This window comes from Pelobates fuscus, chromosome 4, assembly GCF_036172605.1.
Source record: "Pelobates fuscus isolate aPelFus1 chromosome 4, aPelFus1.pri, whole genome shotgun sequence".
NCBI classification, from domain to species: domain Eukaryota; kingdom Metazoa; phylum Chordata; class Amphibia; order Anura; family Pelobatidae; genus Pelobates; species Pelobates fuscus.
In genome coordinates, this window is record NC_086320.1 from 91324136 (window position 1) to 91347037 (window position 22902).

The 22902-nt window shown below is 39.9% G+C and overlaps 1 protein-coding gene across 1 annotated transcript in view; it reads left to right on the forward strand.

Moving 5' to 3' along the window:
• The window catches only part of PLAG1 (PLAG1 zinc finger), a 51654-nt gene that overhangs the window by 7555 nt on the left and 21197 nt on the right, over positions 1 to 22902 (forward strand). The window contains exon 2 of the mRNA XM_063451379.1: positions 17581 to 17680. The gene's annotated coding sequence lies outside the window, so the exon portion shown is untranslated. The remainder of the gene's footprint in view (positions 1 to 17580; positions 17681 to 22902) is intronic.

Sequence of the window (22902 nt, forward strand, 5' to 3'; positions counted from 1 at the left end):
TTTGTTTTTCTTTCATTTTTTATTCATCACCTATACAGTGAAGGAAAAATGTGCAGATTAAGTCCATTCATCTAAGCAGATTGTTTGTCAAAAACACTATATAAGAGTGATACAAATACAGTTTGACTTTTGTTATTTATTCCCTCTCTAAAGAACAAAATTATGCCTAAATATCTATCTCCACCTGAAGGCAAGGCATTCAAACTTGAAAAAAATCTAAATTGCAGCAGATGCACAGGGAAGCACTGCAGCAGAAATACCCCTCTTACTGGGGAGAGGCTCCACGAATCGGACACCTCTCATTCTGGTCTGTGCTTGTTTTTTTTTTTTTTTTTCCTTTATCCCATAAAGCCATCACATGAGTAACGAGCATGAGCAGAACTGCTAAATTAGCTGATCGTAGCTGTACTTCATCTAACAATCCTGTGGCAGCGGAGGACATCTTTAAAATGTTCAAAAATGGAACTGCAACACTCCTACAAGACCATTGCTTCTAAGAAACCATATTTGCATAGAGTTTAGAAGCACAAGCTGATGGTAAATAGTATTATTAAACAGCGAGTTCACGGTTTTGGTTCCTTGGCAATCACTTCACTGGGTTTTCTTTCCTTCAAGATAGTAAACTTTTCATCAGATTCAGACAGCAGTGTGGGTCTTCCACTGTGTTGTCTGTCTTCTACTCATCCATTTTATCTCAATATGCTTCAGTCTTGCACTTTTCAGAGTGCGCCTTTAAGACCTTATGGTGTGCGTATGTGAGCAAGTAAGTGTTTTTTTTTTTTTTTAAATGGAAAAGGATAAACATGAAGCATTGCATAAGATCTATCATGTCTACATTGCATAGCATTATATATTTATACAAAAGGAGTGCACCCACATGCCTGTACTACTTAAGGGTTGCATTTGTGTACACAGGTGCTTTGTGTAGTTAACTCTTCTGGTTCCATGTTAAATCATTACCACATATATAATCCATTATTTATATTATTATTATTATTATTGGTATTTATATAGCGCCAGCTTATTCCGCAGCACTTTACAAGAAATCTATAGCTCCATTATACAGACTCTCATAGATGGATTTGAGCCATTCTTTCATGGTATGTTTTAAAATATGCAAACAAATTAGAGCAATTAAAGATACTCAATTTTTTAGTTTCTACTATGTCTGTGTTGTACACCATCTGAAGTATGCTCTCATTAAAATAAGAGTGCTGCACAACTACTGTCAATAGCAGGGATAGTCAACCTTGTATCACCTACAACCCACTTTTGTATCTTTGTTGATGGTAAAATTTCCTTACTAGTGCCGCAGTAACTAATTTTACAGCGAAAGCAACTTTAGCATAATGAAGCGGTTTTGGTGTATAGATAGATCATGCTCCTGAGGCGTCATTGCTCAATTTAGAAGAATAATTTTGCTTATGCCAGGGCTTGACAAATTTGTTTGGAATCTAGGAGCTAGCTAAAAAAGTTGGAGCCATTTTTTTTATATTTTTTTAAAGGAAACTATAGTCACCAGAACCACTACAGATTAGTTGTTCTGGTGCCTGTAGCCTGTCCCTGTAGCCTTTCAATGTAAATGCTGCCTTTTCAGTCACTCAGACGGCCACTAGAGAGTCCTGTGTCAGTGTTCTGCATGGAGGCGCTGAATGTTACCCATAGAGAACATGCATAAAATCCTCCCAATTCTTTCTTATAGAGGTGGGACAAGCAACGGCGAAACCAGCACGGCGTGGGGGAAAAAGGTGAGTGTAAAACACACTGGCACAGGTACATATACAGGTATGTATATGTATGTGTGTGTGTGTATATATATATATATATATATACACATATACACACACACACACACACCTCGGTTTACGAATTAAATGCGTTCTCCGGGACATTTCTTATTGCGAAAAATTTGTAAACCGAAACGTGCTGAAAACCAATTAATCCATTCTGGAGGTCAGAAAAAAGTCAAAATGAGCTGGCATGGAAACCAACCCACAATGCAGAACACACAATAAAAGGCATGCAAACGACAAAGCTCAGCTCCCTACCTTTCCACAGCTTGAGAAATGCACCAAAAAGTCCCAAAACAACTGCAAACCATTTCCAGAATGGCTCCAAAACTCGATGCAAAAGCCGCTCCAACACCTTCACACTCGACGTGGCAAGGCTCCAGCATGCAGGGGGCAGTGCTATAAACCTCCCAGGTGCAATGCATCCTGGGGAAACTTGATTTGTATTGCGAAAACTTTTTGTAAACCGAAAATTGTTAACCGAGTCATTTGTAAAAGGTCTTATATTTTTAATTCTAATCCACCCAGCCTCCCTACCTTTGAGAGAGCTGAGTGGCCTTTCCCTGGGGTCTCTGCTATTCCTCTGTGCGAGGGAGCAGTCTTCCTACAGCTGCTCTCTCGCACTGTCTGCAGTGATGCTGGGGCCGGAATTACGTCGTATTCTGGCTCCTGCCATCATTACACAGCGCGAGGGAGCAGAGTGGAGCTGCAGGAAAACGGCTCGCTTGCACGCTGCCCTCACCAGGGCGGCCGCCTACACCATCCCCAGGACGGCCGGCTGCATGCTCCGTGAGCCTGCCGCCTCCATACAGCCCGGGGCGGCTGGCTATAAAGTTTCCTAAGCCTGCTGCATCCATACAGCCCAGTGTATAATTATTACTGTAGGACTTCAAATGTTAAGCACTGATAAATGATTTAGATAAAATGAGAAGAAAGCAATCTGGCATGGGATCCTTTACCATCAACTTTGATACATGTTGCAGACATAAATGTGCAATACATGCATTTCTCAGAGATTCCTTAAGATATACTGTTGACCATACCAGCAATTGGAGATTTGTGACAACCTACCTGTTGAAACCATTGCTTGAATAGCAAACACGACCTTCCCAGCTGCCTGAGAGTGATATGGGTACCCGGGAAAATTATGAGGGCATGCTTGCTTTTATTTACAGAGGAAGCAATGAAGCCAGAAGGAGCAGACAGGAAGCAGTTTTAGGCGGTCCAATGGTTAGGGCTGGCAGCAAAGGTGCTAAGTCAAGAGTCAACTTGAAGGTAGGAAATCCACAAATTGAGAGCAGAATGTCAGACAAAAATCGTGGTCCTTGTCAAAGCCAAAGGTCAGGAGCTTAGAAGACTTTACCGGGAATCAGAAACCAGGATCAGGAAACTGGTGGAAAACACTAGAACAACAAAGTGCAGTGCTTGACAATTTATAGGGAGAGCATGTCATGTGACCAGCTCCACATTGACAATGGAGAAGCCGATACCCAACGCCTTATTGGCTGCATCAGGGCTCCTCCTGTATCCCCTGCTCCATCCTGGGAGGATTTGCTTAGCCCTGAGAAGGATACTCTTGTATAAAGCAGTATAGTGGTTCTGCCTAACAAGAGAGTCCAACATTCCTAAACCCTAATTAACAGAAAACATTTGGTACATACTAATGTAAAATTGCTAAATTTGTCCACACCAACAGTATTTTAACAGTAGGGAGATATAAATATCATCTATTTGTATTTCACACATTCAGAGTTTTACAACAAGCATAATATATCTAATTTAATAATTGCTCATTGTTGCCATAAAGATTAATTGATTTACACCCTGTAAAGTAAATGGGAGAACTTGGAAGAGTCATGTGACCTGCAACAGATTAACTATGTTATTAGAAGAAGCAACACCTGCAAGTGCATATGCACTTGATCATTTAGTAATATGTGCCAGGAAAACCATACATGTACCACATATACAGGAGAAAGTAGACCAATGTATTCATACAACTTGTACATTTTGTAGCAGATTTATTCTTGACGCAGCGATGGATTTACCAGTGCAGGCAACATTAATTTACTATTATTTTTCTTAAACTCTTCATGTATCTGCTTTGGATCAACATGCATACTACAATTTGTCATCTTCCTTTTCTTGGCTAACCGGTACCCAGCTGCCATGATGTACCCGTGCTCGGCACTATTGGAGTTATGTATAAAGAATAATTCTGGGGCAGACCTCTAAAAATTGAGGAGTCTGCATGAAAATCTATGTAATGTGTTTGGATTTTTTGTTTTGTTTAGTTTTTTCTCTTTTTCATTAATAAAGTATTCATTCAAAGATTATTGCTGTACTCTAGATGTGCAAGAGACCAGCAGATTCTGAGATCCAGGAACCACCATGTCCGGCACCAACAGACACGCCAAGTTCCCTACAGCTTAATATCATTCGCTTGTATGCTGCAAATGTTATATTAAATTACCAAATTGATTATTTTGATCTAGTTAATATTTATCTGCATTTTATATTTAAAAATGTTATTAGAGACTCTGTAGAAGACAGTCTGCTTCTGGGTTTTTATGGATTGTTTCTATATCCTGGAGAAAGAACCAATGGAAAGTTTGTTACCGAAGGCTTATGTGTGCTTCCCTTCCACTAAGATGGAAGCCAGATGCACATGGTGTGTGGCGATGTGACCACTTTTGTTGTTGATATTAAAATCTCAGTAATTGAAGGGTTCATATTGGCATGCAAAATAAGTGTGTGTGTGTGTGTGTATATATACACACATTTATTTTTTTTCCTCATTGCTTTTAAAAGGGATTCCAATGTATGCAATAAGAGGCCTTGTTCTAACAGTGAGTGTAGGGTGTGAGTTCCCCATTGACAAGATATGCAGTTTGTACTGGCAGGATGACAAGGTCTTTATAGGGATGCAACAACAGTCAATAACTGTATTGAGAGGCTTTCTTTTAAAGGCCAGCTTGATTGACTTAGGCTACCAGGACAAAGTGACTGAAGTAGAATAGGACAAAAACAGAATTCAAGGTGAATTTCAAACTTAAGGCCAAAGTAGCTGACTGGAAAGCTTAGCTGACTTGGAGAAATTTTCCAGTTTGGCTAATTAGATCTTTTAAAATACTATATGCACAACTTTAGCTTAGTTTTGATGTGTAGATCATGCACCTGAAGTCTCACTGCTCAATTCTTTGCCATTGAAAAGTCACTTAATTTTTGCAGCCATAGACACACTTTACTGATTGACTTACACAGCCTTCCTAAACACTCCCTGTAAAGAGTAATTCCTTATTGCAAATTCTCTTTAATTTATTTCTCCTCTCCTACACTGTGTTAATAGCTTGCCAGACCCTGCAGTAGCCTCTTGTGTGTAAATAAAATTCAATTTACAAAGTGGGGGATAAAAACGTCTAAAGCAAGTTAAAATCTGATTGAAAATAGTACCATTTTTTTTTTCATGCAAACTGTGAGTCTTAGCCAGCAGAGTTGTGGCTAGGGCTGCATAAACAGAAGTTATTTATTTGCTAAATGGCAGAGAATTGAGCAATGAGAATGCAGGGACTTGCTCTATACACCCAAACTGTTTCATTATAACAAATTTGTTTTGATGCCTATAGTATCCCTTTTGTTTGAAATTTACTTTGAATTCATCTCAAATTTTCACTTTAGTTAAAGGAATACTAGAGGGTCAGGAAAACAAACATGTATTCCTGACCATATAGTGTTACAACCACTATCTAGTCCCCCTGTTGCCTCCCTAAAAATAGAAAAAATCATACTTGTATTAAAGTCTGGAGCTGCTGCCTTATTGCCTCTGAACTGCATGTGGTCCAAAGCCAGTGCTGGCATCAAGGATCAGAAGTGGTGGTCTGAGCCAATCACAATGCTTCCTCGTAGGATTGGCTGAGACTGTCAAGGAGGCAGATCAGGGGCAGAGCAAGCACAAGTCAAACACAGCCCTGGCCAATCAGCGTCTTCTCATAGAGATTAATTGAATCAATGCATCTCTATTATGAAAGTTCTGTGTCTGCATGCAGAGGGTGGAGACACTGAATGTTGTGATGCATAATAGGCAGCACTGCCCAAGGAAGCACCTCTAGCAGCTGTCTGAGGAGTGGCCAGTGAAGTTCTCACTAGGCTGTAATGTATAAACTGCATTTTCTCTGAAAAGACCATGTTGACAGCAAAAAAGCCTGAAGGGGATGATTCTACTCACCAGAACAAATTCAATAAGCTGTAGTTGTTCAGGTGACTATAGTGTCCCTTTAATTACCATGATAGAGGAAGCTAATCATTGTTACATGAAGCAAGGGTCTGGAACTCCCCACCAACAGGCTGCTAATAACATCCAACTTTTCGAAAAGCAGTCACGACCCCCATCCTGCTTCCTTTTTTGTGTCGTTCTCGTTCTCTTATACATCTTTTCCTTACATATTCCTAATGCATATAACCGATTGCCCTTTGTGTATCCATAAATTAATTTGTTGACAGATGAGATTTATTTTTTTATATATAAAATACACACATTACTGCTACAAAGTGAAATTAGCAGAATGCAGTCTAGTAACCCTGCTATATTCTTATTTGTTAGAATTCTGAAAACGGCAACGTTTAAAACTACACCATAAAAACTTAACAAAGGACCATGCAGTAAAAAAAAAAAAAAAAAAAAAAAAATAAAGCCTAAACACATTTATTTAAAGGGACCCTTCAGGCAGAAAATCTACAAAAATGCACCGGTTATATTTGCATGAAAATAGTCTGTTGCTAAAGTGAAAAACATTTTCCATTACTACCACTTACCTTCTGACAAATTGTATCCATGGGCTAACCATGTGTTAAAACAAGTTTAGACCATAGCTTCCCTTCTTTTTCCAAAACTGTATTTCACCATGTACAGTTAATTTGGTTTGCCAGGGTTTATTTCTCTCTTTAACCCCTTAAGGACCAAACTTCTGGAATAAAAGGGAATCATGACATGTCTCACATGTCATGTGTCCTTAAGGGGTTAAAGGGACACTAGATCAATATACAGAGCAGGAGATAAGAACTTTTAAAGTAAGCTAGCGTGATTGAAAATGACAGCATTATGCTTTTATGCAGGCTGTGCCGGTCACAGTCAGGGGAGGTGTTCCTTGGGCTGCATAAACAGAAACAAAAGTGATTTTACTCCTAAATGGCAGAAAATTGAGCAGTGAGACTTCAGAGGCACTATATATACACAAACTGCTTCATTAAGCTAAAGTTGTGATGACTATAGTGTCCCTTTAAGTTATGCTGACCGCATGCATGCACGCACACACACCACAACCACTCAACGGTATCTGTCTTTAGGACAAATGTAGTGGATTGTAGCTATGACTGTGATAAGGGATCTATGCACACTGAAAACAGCAAGTATTTTTTTTTCCCTTTTATATCTGCCTAAACTTAAAGGATCACTATAGGGCCAGGAACACAAACATGTATTCCTGACCGTATAGTGTTTAAACCACCATCTAGTCCCCCTGGGCCCCTCATGCCTCCATAAATATAACAAAATCTTACTGTATTCAAGCTTGAAGCTGTAACTCTGCATGCAGTTTGTCTCAGAAAAAACAAGCAGTCTGCTGACATCATCAGAAGTGGTAGCCTGATCCAATCACAATGCTTCCCCATAGGATTGGCTGAGACTGGCAACAAGGCAGATCATTGGCAGAGCCAGCACAAGCCAAGCACAGCCCTGGCCAATCAGCATCTCCTCATAGAGATTTATTGAATCAATGAATCTCTATGAAGAAAGTTCAGTGTCTGCATGCAGAGGGTGGAGACACTGAATGTTTGGATGCATTTTAGGCAGCCACGACACAGGAAGCAACTCTACCAACCATCTGAGGAGTGGCCAGTGAAGTTCTCACTAGGCTGTAATGTAAATACTGCATTTTCTATGAAAAGACAGTGTTTACAGCAAAAAGCCTGAAGGTAATGATTCTACTCACCAGAGCAAATTCAATAAGCTGTAGTTGTTCTGGTGACTAAAGTGTCCCTTTAATGGTACAGTTTCTTGTTGCAACTATGCCTTGTGTTCATGCGCTTTTTTAGGAATTTACATAAACTTTAAAAATGTTATTCCTACGTGAATGTAGATGAAATAAGTTTCCTTTAGATTGATATGTTTCTTAATGATTGAGAAAAGGCTCTTTAAATTTGAGTTTTGTAAAGTGTTATTTTTTTCTTATATCAAAAATACTCTACGAAGACCATGCAATTTAAATTTATTGCATACAAAAACAGGTATACTATAGTCGCCAAAATAACTTTGACTTCATGAAGCAGTTCTAATGTATATTTAATGCCTCTGCAGTCTCACTGCTCATATCTCTGTCATTTATGAGTTAAATCACTTTGTTAATGCAGCCCTAGTCACACTTCCCTGCAGGGTACTTGCATAGCCTTCCTAAACACTTCCTTTAGCATGAGATCTAATGTTTACATTTCCTTGATTGCACATTCTGTTTAACCCTTTAAGGACCAAACTTCTGGAATAAAAGGGAATCGTGACATGTCATGTGTCCTTAAGGGGTTAATTTAGAATTTTTCATGTCCTGCACTGTTAATAGCCATTGAGACTCAGCAGGAGCCTCCTGTATGTGTTTACAGTTTAATTTACAGAGCATGAAATAAAATGTTCTAAAGCAAGTTAACATCTGATTCAGAATAAAACCATTTTTTTTCATGCAGGCCGTGTGAGTCACAGCCAGGTGTGGTGTGACTAGGGCTGCATAAACAGAAAAGTAACTCCTAAATTACAGAGAAGTGATCAGTCAGACTACAGGGACATGATCTCTATACCCAAACTGCTTTTTTAAGCTAATTTTGTTACTAATGTGTGCCTTTAAGGACAGAGGCAATTGAACAAGTTCTGACCAAAACAAAACCGCAAATTTCTTCCAATTCCTTGCAATACATCTCTTTATAGTAATTAACCCCTTGAGGACCAAACTTCTGGAATAAAAGGGAATCATGACCTGTCACACATGTCACGTGTCCTTAAGGGGTTAATATATGTATCAGCAATATTTTCTGGTATGTATTACACTTTGGTAGGTGAATATGAAAAAGAAACATCTACAAAGATAACGGAAAGTCAAATATAAAAAAAAAAACTCAAGAGGTCGTGTGATCTATCTTTTGTAGATTTCAAATCCTTGCACTCCTACCATATGTGCATTAATGATCCCCTCTCCTTTCCATATCGCCAACATAATGATGAAAACTGAGGATGGATCTTACAGAGTCTTGTCAGAACCAGATATCCTCTATGTATGAACTTATAGTGAGCTTCTAACAAACTTTTTAAAAGTATATATTTTATTTAACCAGGATTATGCCCGGTAACCTGGTCCTCTCGGGTATATACGTCCCCTAGGTCACGTTCCAATTTGCTCCAGGCAGATTCTTTTTCAATCTGTACCAAAAGTTGGTTGTCTATGGTCTTCCTATTGCCAGAAAATTCTTTACTCTTAAATAACTAAATATTCATAGAGTAGAGTAGAGACCGAATTTAGTTTGTAGCTGTATGAATGGAAAGCTAAAACCATAACTTGTCAGACAAGACACGTCCATAATATTATGTTGCTTCCATACCCGCAAATCAATATCTCCAATCAAGAGCTCTAAACAAGCTACCTTAGTGGACAGTAAAATCTGATTTTGGAAGTTAAGCCTTTTTTTTTTTTTTAGATTTCTTGGTCGTGTTCCACATTCTTTTAATTATTAGATTAATCCTTAAATTCTTATAGAATCTCCCATTACACCCCAAAAGATAATAGGGTTCAATACACCTGATGTCAGATTTCTCTATCTCCAGCCAAAGAGGTCTAGAAGAGGATGAATGCATCACATGCCAGGAGATGGCCCAGTTTACTGGCATTATATAATGTGAGGATGTCTGGGAAGGCTGTGCCGCCTTCTCTAGGAGTTTTTTGAAGGGTGCTTATTGAAATCCTGGGTTTCCCTCCCTGCCAAATATATCCGGAGACTGCTTTCTGAAATTTTAATAACGTTTGGGAATCCACATCTAGGGAGATATTTCTAAAAAGATTAACCTCCAACCCTTTCCACTTTGTGAAGGATTTTCTAATATCTAATAGGTCATTATAGTTAATTCATGGCATTTCGTTAAGATCTAACATCAATTTTATTCCCAGGTAATCGATTCTAGTCGCATCCCAGTTAAATAAAAAAGTCGGTCTCAGGGACATGTTTAAACAAGATCTTGGTCTAATTTACGTTAACCTTACAACCAGACAATTTACCAAACTCCTGTATTGATCTAAAAACTTCTGGATTCTATGGGGTCTGTTAGGGACAGGAGCACATCATCAGCATACAGTGTAACCTTATCTATTGAGTTAAAGGACCACTATAGTGCCAGGAAAACATACTCTTTTTCCTGGCACTATAGTGCCCTGAGGGTGCCCCCACCCTCTGGGCCCACCGGGCTCTAGGAGGTGGAAGGGGTTAAACTTACACCTTTCTATAGCGCCGGGCGGTGCACTCTTCTCCTATCCGCCTCCTCTCCTTCTCCTCGGTTGAATGTGCATGCGCGGCAAGAGCCGCGCGCGCATTCAGCCAGTCTCATAGGAAAGCATTCACAATGCTTTCCTATGGACGCTGGCGTCTTCTCACTGTGATTTTCACAGTGAAAAGCGCGGAAGAGTCTCTAGCGGCTGTCAACGAGACAGCCACTAGAGGCTTGATTAACCCTAATATAAACATAGCAGTTTCTCTGAAACTGCTATGTTTATACAAAAAAGGGTTAAACCTAGCTGGACCAGGCACCCAGACCACTTTATTAAGCTGAAGTGGTCTGGGTGCCTATAGTGGTCCTTTAAGCATAATTCACTTGATGATCTTCGCCTGTCTGAGGACTGCCAATGATTCTATTGTTAAAATATAAAGCAAGGTAACCAAAGGGCAACCCTGCCGTGTTTCATTATTTATACTAAACTAGTCTGAATGGAACAAAAAAATAGAAACTCTTGCAGAGTGGACCGTATAAAGAGCCATTACACTGTCCCCAAATGAACCCATAATGCCGAAAGCCTCCAATACCGCCCCCACATATCTCCAACTCACACGGTCTAAAGCCTTTTCGGCATCAAGGGCCATCAAAACCGTACTAGATTTTTTTTTTTTTGTACGCCAACTTTGTGAATCAAGTTTTTCACATTTCTTATGTTGTCTGATGTGCTCCTGTTTTCAAAAACCCAAATTGATCCCTTTGTAGGGTTCCTGTAGTGACCCGTTTGAGCCTATTGGCCAACATTTTTGAATAGATCTTGATATCTTAATTTATCAAGGAGATGGGTCTATAGTTGGCTATTTGGGTAGGATCTTTTCCTGGCTTGAGAATTGGTACTGTGGAAGCTTGCAACATCTCCTTTGGAATTGTTTTAGTTCTCCTAATAAAATTAAAGGCTCTAAACAGAATGGGGGAGACTATTGCCTCTAGTTTTTGAAAACATAAAGTTGAAACCCCATCTGCGCCTGAGGCTTTTCCTGTCTTCAATCTTTTAATAGTCTCTCTAATTTTGAATAATGTGAATGGCCTATTAAGAAAATCCAAGTTGGTAATTAAGCTTTCTCAGGAATAGTTAGAGTTCGTCCATAGATAAATTATGATCAATGTTATACAGTGTCCTATAATACTCCCCAAATGTGCTACCGATTTTAGCTGGAGTCAGAAGTTTCTTGGTAGCTATAAAAAAAAATCTTAACTATCTGTGAATTATTTTTACTGTTAAGTTTATTTGTTAGAGCCTCATCTGTTCTGTTATTAGAGTGATACCATTTCTGTCTTAAAGGAACACTATAGTCACCTAAATTACTTTAGCGAAATAAAACTATTTTAGTGTATAGATCATTCCCCTGCAATTTCACTGCTCAATTCACTGTTATTTAGGAGTTAAATCACTTTGTTTCTGATTATGCAGCCCTAGCCCCACCTCCACTGGCTATGACTGACAGAGCCTGCATGAAAAAAAAAAAACTGGTTTCACTTTCAAACAGATGTAATTTACCTTAAATAATTGTATCTCAATCTCTAAATTGAACTTTAATCACATACAGGAGGCTCTTGCAGGGTCTAGCAAGCTATTAACATAGCAGGGGATAAGAAAATCTTAATTAAACAGAACTTGCAATAAAAAAAAGCCTAAATAGGGATCTCTTTACAGGAAGTGTTTCGGGAAGGCTGTGCAAGTCGCATGCAGGGAGGTGTGACTAGGGTTCATAAACAAAGGGATTTAACTCCTAAATGGCAGAGGATTGAGCAGTGAGGCTGCAGGGGCATGTTCTATACACCAAAACTGCTTCATTAAGCTAAAGTTGTTCAGGTGACTATAGTGTCCCTTTAAATTTTGTATAGACCTGTTTATCCTATCATACGTTTTCTCTGTAATCTTGGCTCTGATGCTATTTATCTCGGAAAGTAATAAAGGATTAAAATCAGCCTTATGATGTTTTTCTAATATTGCTAAATTAATAAATATTGCTTATACTTAATATTAGAAATTGTTAAATTATACATTAAGTGCACCCACACTTCCTATATATGGTTTGGTTGGGAGAAGTGTGTGTGTGTGTGAGAAACCTAATTTAATATGAATAAAATCTAAAGAAAATGAGTTTTTTTTTTTTTTTTTTTTTAATGTATTTTTTTTTAAGTTCTGTATGGCAATGCAGTATTGGCTTTTACTACAAGAAAATAGACATTTGTAGACTGTTATGTCCCACAAGTACATGATGCCCCCCGTGTACAGGTTCTATGGTGTTTTGTTACAGAATCAAATATATACGCTTTGGCTGGTTTCAGCCACAAATGGTCTCCATTTTTTATCAATACTGTGTCTTATCTGCAATCATGTCGCTTTAACCCCTGTATCACAACTCAACTTTATATTCTATGTGTCGTCTTGCTCAGAAATGCTTTAGATTTGAGAAAGGGAGGTTCTCCCGAAAGCTTGTCATTACAATATTCTGTTAGTCCAATAAAAAAGGTATTACAGGATACAAATTTTAATACCTTTTTTTTATTGGACTAACAATATTGTAATGACAAGATTTCGGGAGAACCTCCCTTACTCAAGTGTAAAGAATTTCTGAGCAAAGACCACACATAGAATTTAAAGTGGAGTTGTGATACAGGGGTTATAGCAACATGAGTGCAGATAAGACACAGGTTTGATAGAAAATGGACACCATTCTTATGACCCTCTATGTATCCACTGGACGGATGTGGGCAATGATTTTATGGTGGAATTGACCAGATTTTGCAGCAAACTGGACGTGAGGCCAGAGTCAAAGATAACACCAATTCAGTGAGCGTGCAAGGATGGACAAATGCTGGTGCCATCAACTTGAAGGGAGAATGAAAGCGGAGGAAAGATAAGAAGTTCTGTTTTAGAGGGATTGAGTTTCAGAACGCAGGACGGCATCCAATCAGAGATGGAAGAAAGGCAAGTGGTAGCACCTTGTAGGACGTTGGGGAGAGATCTGTGGAAGAGAGATGTATCTGGGTATCATCAGCGGACAGGTGGTAGCAGATTTCACACAAAGTACTACGTTTAACAAAAGGGGCAGTATAAAAAGAAAACAGAAGAGGACCGAAAACAGAGCCTTGGGGGACTCCAACCAAGGCAGGACGAGGGTAGGTGGTATTATTAGAAAAGGTGACCCTGAATGAACATTGTGAGAGAGGATGAAGTCCATGAGAGAACAGTGTCACAGGGATCAAGTGATTGAAGAGTTTGGAGAAAGAGAACATGATCAACAGAGAGGGCAAGAAGAAATAGTATTGAGTAGTGGCCTTTGGATTTAGCTGCCATTAGATAATTTGTAGCTTTAATCAGAGCGGTCTCCAGTAGAGTGGAGGGGGCAGAAGCCAGATTGAAGAGAGTCGAGGAGAGAGTTGGAATTAAGATAGTAAGCCATACTGTTAGACAAGTCTTTACAGAAGCTTTGAGGAAAACGGGAGATGGGATATGGGAAGATGAATCAAGAGATGGCTTTTTTGAAGACTGGTCCTACAGTAGCATGTTTAAGGGGAGCAGGGACGATGCCAGAAGAAAGAGAGGAGTTGAAGATATTCGTAAAGACAAGGAGAGATCTGATATGGTGAGACTGGACAGGATTAAGCAGGCAAGTGATGGGGCAAGAGGAAAGAAGAAGTGCAGCCACCTCTTGTTCAGCAAGTAGGAAAAAGGTCTGAAGGGTAGGAAAGGTAAGGTTCAAATGCGGTTGCGAGAGAGAGGAGCAAAGGAGAGAGAAGTCTTGCCTTAGTTCAATATTGTCTGCAAAGTAGCACGGGAAGCTATTGGCTTTGGAAGGTTAGTTTGGGGTGTGACCACAGCAGGATGAAAAAGAGAATTGAAGGGATCAAAGAGATGCCTGGGATTGTGGTAAAATGAGCTAATGAGATGAAAAATATGATTGTGTAGCAAGGGTGAGGGCTGCACTGTACGAACGCAAGATGAATTTATAATAGAGAAACTCTGACAAAGGTGCAAGTCTTCCTCCAGCCGCGTTTAGCTGAATGTGAGCATCTCTGCAAGTAGCTGTTTGACTTGGTGTGCATCCTCCTTGAGTTGTAGGTTTGGAGAAGGGCTGCAGCGTACGGGGCCGTGGTAAGGATAGTAAGAGTTGAGAATGAACATTATCTGAAAGCTGTTGGAGGTCAAAAGATTTCAGGTTCCTCCTGAGTTTAGGGAGGTTAGGCTGAGAGTGGTGGGTGAGGGGGCTTTCGAGCAAATAAGAGGTGGTGATCTGAGAGAGGGAATGGAATGGAATGTTACGGAGCTTAGAGATTATGCGTTCATCTGGAAAAATGAGATCAAGGGTATTGCCAGCTACATGCGTGGGAGAATTAGCCCACTGCGATAGCCCAAGGGAGGAAGTAATTGAAAAGGGATTAGAGGCTACAGAGGTCAAGAGTGGGTTAATGGGAATGTTGAAGTCCTGAAGAATTAGAAATGGAATATTAGAGGAAAGGAAGTAGGGAGGCAGGCACCAAAGTGGTCAAGAAGGAGAAGATGGAAACCAGGGGGCGATTAATAACTGCAATGTTTGCAGAGATGAGTTTTAGTAGTTGGATGTGGTAGGATTGATTCTCATAATATCTTTCCGAAAATGGGTGTTTTTATTTTTTTTATTTTCTTACATTCGTAAAGACTATAATTTTTTCCCTGCATGGCTCCCTTTATTTTGGGTGAGGGGTTTGAGTGTGGCAGATATGTGCATAATTTTCAATATGCCTCTGCCAATGAATTTTAGACACAGCGCTCGAAATAAGTGAAACTTTTACTGTGTAAAAAGGGGTACACCATGTGTCCTTTCACAATTAGTACTTCGTGATTCTTCAGTATGTAATGTTGATCAGTTTGTTGTTTTTGGAGTTTTTATTAGTGCTGGGCGGTAATTTAACCTCAATAGAAATGATCAAATGTTTTTCAGTTGGCCAATATTTCACTTACTTATTGACTAGCAATAAAAGTGTAGTACAACCATGTTGCTCATTCTGTGAACATGTGTGTTTTTTTTGTTTGTTTTTTTTTTACTTATTAATTTAACCAGGCAAATCGTAAATCCTCTTCTTGCCTGGTACATAACCACATTTCTGCTAAGCTTCTCTAAAGAATAGGCCACTTCTAGGACTTTATAGTACATTGCAACAAAGAAGCAGATCATGAAGTCTTTACTTAAAAAGCTCCACAACTTTGGAGTAAACTCACAGGACATTTTCTGAAACAATACTGTTATGACTGCTAATGTTATCAATGGTCTTTTTAAGTGTAGAACTTATGTGGAAGCAAGTAAAATCTTCATGTATTTTATGTAAAACCATTTTCTAGATATATCCATCACGGATGATTTGTACCTGGAAATGTATTAAATTCCACCTGTTATGTGTGTGTCATTAGATATAGGTTTTGTTTTTATCCAGCAAAGTTTCGAAGGTAGTGTTTTTCTGTCTAACCCAATGATTCATTATGGCAAGCATTGGAGCCCTTAATATAAAACATAGATGTGCTAGAGATTTTATTTATTATTATTATTATTATTATTAATCACTGCTATATATAATGTGTGTGTGTGTGTGTGTGCACGCTATACTAGACATCCTTCTTACTATTTATAATTTTCTGGATACCTTTTATAGATAAATTGCTGCTATCACATTACCTCATTTTGTATGTGATTGGGAATATTTTGTTCTGTCATCTACTACTATTTTGCCACAAATTCTGTACAACAAAACTAAAGCTCTGCTAATATGGTCATAATAGCTAGACTGCATCAGTAACTCTTTAAAAAATTTTTTTTTTAATTGCTATTTCTTCCAGCTAAATGATTATTATTAAAGCATGTCTCAAAATGTCCATACTCTCTCACAGTGGGCAAGTGTAAATTGAGCACGTGCATTCTGTACCTCTGGCTACAGGTGGGAAGGAGGCTGGAAGAGATTTCTGGACAGAACCATTGGCAGTTTGAGTGTGGGTTGCATTTAAAACAAATGCATGTGCTCCGGGTACAATAGAGGAGAAGAATGGTTTACGAACTATGAGGGGGAGGAAGGGGATGCACCTGAAATGGTAGAGAGCTTTCGCAACCTCTAGGGCGGATGACTGGTAACTTTAGGATGCTGTGTTGTTGTTATTTTGTATTTTTTTTCTGTTGGAAGCTGGGGTACTTTTTAATTTTTATCTCCGGCCATCTTTAAAAATGGACATGAAGTCCAGCCTAGGTGGTAACTTTTATTCCTCTGTCCACTTGCCTTGTAAATCTCTCATTCATCTAAAGTATGCGTTCAATGATCCTGAGACCTGGATTCATTCACCCATGTAGAATGAGCTTCTTCCTTCACACACTAGCCACTGCTTTCCTCGGCCCTTTGCCGGACTAGTCACTGCACCTGCTCCAGACCAACATTTATCATCCAGCTGCTCCCTCAGTTCATATTAATCACGGTTGATGCCCAAATCCATTCCATCCCATTGTTCATACTACAGCTTTCTCTTATATAATCGCCTCGTATCCATACTACCTGCAAGCTTGAATTGGTTTTACATAAGAGATTGTTAGCTGTGTTAAACTACTTCAACAACCATCTAGGTGGTGCAGAGGAGGAGAGTTGGTCCAGGCATTAGAAGAGGACACCCCTTGCCACATGCAAACACACCCATGCATAATGAGTTGTGTACTGCATGATGATGATCATTAGTATAATGAGGAGGGATATTTGATCCCTCGTTGTTAAACATTACATAGGTTTAAATATGGAGAATTACATGGTGCCATCCTCTGCATTTCAGAAAAACTGTGGATGGCGACAAAGAGCTGTCATCTGTATGAAGGGTTTAAGCATTTAATTCCATAATGTTTGTTTATTACTTTAAAAGTCTGGCACATCTTTTTCCATATCAACATTCCACAGTGTTGTTGGTGTTTGTGGTCCTTTTTGTTCCTATTTAGAAATTGGAAAATGAATACAACAGTGTGTCACATCTCCATTTACTTCTGACACCACAGTCATTATCTGCTTAGTAGCTTTGTTTCTCCATACAGGTGTATATTGTGAATATTTTATTAAAATCGCTGACCATGCAGTAAAGGGGGAAAAGAAAAAGTTAATCATGCGTTTAGTAATATAATAATTTGAGTGTTTGCTATTTGGCTAAATATATGCTATAACATTGTTTAATAGTACTTTGGATTAATCAATTTGTTCTTTTCTTTGTAGACCTACAAAAATGGAAAGTTCTAGCGTTTGGTCTCCTCCACGAAGTGCTAACGGGACCGGTTAAGATCAGAATCTGAAACAACTACTTGACAACCAGCAGGTGTGCATCGAACGGGATCTGTCAAATTCCTTTTTAAGTATGATATTTATATAATTTAAATTCATATGGAAAAAAAATAACCCTTGCTAAACACAATTTATATAATTGGCTAAATGTTGTGCAATATGAGAGATTTATGTTTTGTGGTAGGTTTCCTTTTGTGTTTTTATTCCATTCCTTTTCTAGTAGATAACCTTAACCAGTATCTGCTACTTGGATTGTTTGGCACTGCATTGGTGTATAAGAGTAGGAAGAAACCTTTCACAGTGGAATTCTTCTTGTTCAGTCCTTCGATGTCCACTGCCAGGCTACAAAAAATCATCCAAGGTTGCTTCAGATCTCTACACCCTTGTGGCAAGATTTCTTCCAAATGTAATTCTTGTCTTCACATGTTTTCTTCTTACCGTCTTGTACTTTGTTTTACATGCAGGATTACAGGTTTTGGGGCGTGGGGGGGTGTCTATTTGCCCATGTGAGTTATTGCAGATACATGCAGTGAGTACAATTAATATCCAAAAACCCCCTGCTGGTTACAAAACCAGCCACCAAGGAGCTTGGTGACTTTAACGGCAATCTTCTGTCTTCCTCTGTGTCTATGTATTTATGACTAATTCTGTGCTAGTTGAATGGCAAATTATATATGTAAAATGTGTGTGAGGACAGAAATGTATATGTAGAAGGAACACTGTATTTACTGTAACAACTTAATCTGATTGTTAAAATGTTTTGGCGGAACTTGTTATTTTAATAATTAGAAGTGTGACTTAAAGCCAAGCCTCTAAGCCCTCTGTATAGTAGAGCTGGAAATCTACTGTAACATGTCTTGCACATCTGCAGTGCTTTCACTGCATGCCATAAAGAATCACTGGCAGACAGAACATGCGCTGACAGTCCCCTCTATGAGGAGCATTGGATTGGACAGTCATTGTGAAGGCATGCCTCCAGAGTGAATTCATGGGAGGAGTGGACAGCAGCGCCGAGGGAGTCTTGGCACCAGATAAAAGGTGAGTAATTTATTATTATTTTTTCTGTTTTGTAATTGGGGACTAAACATAAGTAGGGATTGTGAGACTATAGCGTTAGGAATACAGATTTTGTATTACTAACACTCTATGTCCCTAAAGTTAACACTCAATCACCCTCCTTCTCCAGTCTGTCTACTGGATGTAATGTTAATGTAATAATTTTCCATACAGGAAAACGCTTCCTTAATACAGCAGTCCTTATTTTGCATTGGCTTCATTTTTCATTCCATGGCATGTAAACTTTGGCCAAGTGCAACACAAGAACATTATTTTAAAGCTATTTGTTTATGAAAGGCACACTTCATCTATACTCAACTGCATGATAAGTTACCATACTTATTTATTTTAGTTTTAACAATAAGTTCCCTTCTTTACATTCTCCCCCCATACTGGAGTATTTCAATGTTTGCACCAATAATACACCAACAGACTTAAGAGTTATAGTTAAGGTGGTGGTGTTTTTTTTTTTTGTGTTTTTTTGTTAAAGGGACACTATATAGTCACCAGAACAACTACAGCTTATTGAATTTGTTCTGGTGAGTAGAATCATTACCTTCAGGCTCTTTTCATAGAAAATGCAGTGTTTACATTACAGCCTAGTGATAACTTCACTGGCCACTCCTCAGATGGTTGGTAGAGTTGCTTCCTTGGGCAGTTCTGCCTAGTATGCATCACAACATTCAGTGACTCCACCCTCTGCATGCAGACACTGAACTATCCTCATAGAGCGGCATTGATTCAATCCATTTTTATGAGAAGACGCTGATTGGCCAGGGCTGTGTTTGACTTGTGCTGGCTCTGCCCCTGTTCTGCCTCCTTCACAGTCTCAGCCAATCCTATGGGGAAGCATTGTGATTGGCTCAGACCACCACTTCTGATGATGGCAGAGGCAGCAGCTCCAGACTGGAATACACGTAAGATTTTACTATATTTAAGTAAGACCAGGGGATCTAGATAGTGGTTTTAATGCTATACGGTCAGGTATACATGTTTATGTTCCTGACCCTATGGTGTTCCTTTTAATACGTTTTTTTATTGGTCAATTTGCATAAAGCGAACACAATTGCGGGATACACAAGCATCCACAGTGAAACTATTTTTCATTAATTACATTTAGGATCAGACAGCCATGAGGACTGAGTAAGCATACGACATGAAGGAAAACAAGGACGCCAAGGTTCACAATCCAATTACATAGCATATTCAGGGGCGGACTGACAGGTCGGGCAGTTCGGTCATGGACCGAGGGCCCGAGTCAGTCATGCTTCTGCTGTGGAGATCAAAGATCTCCACAGCAGAAGTAAGTTATGCAAAAGAAAGTGCTGTAAGAAGGTTGCAGGGGCCCATAATGACTCCAAGGGCCCCTGCAACCCATCTATCCCCCCACTCCACTCCGTGAGAGACCTGGCAGCATTATACCAGCTCTCACTGCCAGGTCTCTCTCTCCGTGCTCCGTGCTCAGTGCTCAGTGTGAGGATGGGAGGCGGGGCAGGAAGTGACATCACACCCCCTGCTTCCCTCTCACACGGAGCACACTGAGATGGAGAGTGAGAAGAGGATCCTGGCCTCCAGAGTGCTGCTTGAGGAAGATGGAGGGAGAAAAACATCACATTGTACAGGTAAGCAGGCCCATACACACACTGCCCCCCCCCCATACACACGCCCCCCCCATACACACGCCCCCCCCATACACACGCCCCCCCATACACACGCCCCCCCATACACACTCCCCCCCCCATACACGCCCCCCCATATACACACGCCCCCCCCATATACACACGCCCCCCCCATATACACACGCCCCCCCCATATACACACGCCCCCCCATATACACACGCCCCCCCCATACACACACGCCCCCCCCATACACACACTGCCCCCCCATACACACACTGCCCCCCCATACACACACTGCCCCCCATACACACACTGCCCCCCATACACACACTGCCCCCCCATACACACACTGCCCCCCCATACACACACTGCCCCCCCATATACACATACACAGCCCCCCACATATACACATACACTGCCCACCCATATACATACATACATTGCCCACCCACATACATACATACATACATATATATATATATACACACACTGCCCACACACATACATATATACACACTGCCCACCCATATATATATATATATATATATATATACACTGCCCACACACACAATCTATATATATATATATATATATATATACACACACATACACTGCCCACCCATATATACACACTGCCCACCCATATATACACGTGTGTGTGTGTGTATATATATATATATATATATATATATATGTATGTGGGCAGTGTATGCAGTGTGTGTATACACACACACACACACACATACATATATACACATATATATGTGTATATATATATATGGGTGGGCAGTGTATGTGTGTGTGTGTGTGTGTGTATATATATATATATATATATATATATATATATATATATATATTTACACACACATACACTGCCCACTCATATATATATATATATACACTGCCCACCCATATATACACACACACACATATATATATATACTGCCCACCCATATATACACACACTATATATATATATATATATATATATATATATATATACACACTGCCCCCCCATATATATATATATATATACACTGCCCACCCATATATATATACATATATATATATGTGTATATATATATGTGTGTGTGTATATACACACACTGCATACACTGCCCACCCATATACACACATACACTGGTTACCCATATATACATTGCCCCACACACACACTGCTCCCCATACTCACATTGCCCCCACACACACTGCCCTCCCCATACACACATTGCCCCCACACACACATACACTGCCCCCACACACACACCATAGACATACACACATTGACCCACACACACACATACACTGCCAACACACACACACACACAGCTACACATACATTGCCCCCATACACACATTGCCCCACACACCCTACACATTCACTCACTACACCCCCCCCCCCACACACACACACTGAACCTTTCACACACACTGCACCACTCACACACACCACTGCTCCTATGCCCTACTACAGCCTCATATTCCAGCAGACCCCAGGTAAGTTGTCAAACTGTTCTTAAACAGTTTAACCCCTTCAGCCCAGCAGGTTGGGGGAACCCAATGACCCTATTGTGCCAGGAAAACAAGTTTGTTTTCCTGGCACGATAGTGCTCCTTTAATATTTTGTCTTCGTAGGGCACTGCTCAAATTTTGTCCGGGGGCCCAGAAGGCTGTCAGTCCATCCCTGAGCATATTGTACAAATGAAGCGCTCTTATATAACATTAAGGGTGGAGGTGTTGGCTAGTAAGCTGACAATTGGTTTACAACCATCTGAAATCCTTTCTGTGTGCATAAAGCATTTATCTTAAATAACATATAGTGTGTACCTGCTAAATATGAGAGGGACACACTAAGCGCCAACACAACTTTAGCTTATTTAAGCCATTCTATGTATATATCAGCTGCAATGCTCAATTCTCTGCCATTAAGGAGTTAAATCACCTTAATTTCTATTTATGCAGCCCTGGCTGTGACTTACACAGGGTGTATGGGGAAAAAAAAGTTTCCTTTTCAATCAGATCTTATAGCACAGTGTATTTACTTTAGAAGATCTTAAAGCGACACTGTAGGCACCCAGACCACTTCAGCTAATTGAAGTAGTCTGTCTGCTCTGACCCTTTTGCACTTAGTGCTGCAATGTTAAACATTGCAGTTCAGGAGAACTGTAATTTTTATATTGCATCTCTAATTCTGCCCTCTGTGGCTGTCTAACAGACAGCCACTAGAGGGCTTCCGGAATCCAAACAGACTTCTGGTCCGTTATCTGAAGCTGGACTTACTCACGGACCTCCAGCGTCAGATTTTCCTCATAGGAAAGCATTGAATAAGGTCTAATGTGCGCGCGGCCATTGCCTCTCATGCACATTAGGTATCCCCCTGCCTGCGGGGTCAGAGCCTGACCCAGCGCTGAATTCAGGTAAGTGGCTGAAGGGGTTTTAACCCCTTCAGCTCCGAGGGAGGGGTTTGTTTTCCTGGCACTATAGGATCCCTTTAACTCCTATTCCGTTAATTGAGCTTTAATCATAAATAGGAATCTGCTGAAGTCTCTAGCAGGCTATGAAAAGAACAGAAGATAAGAC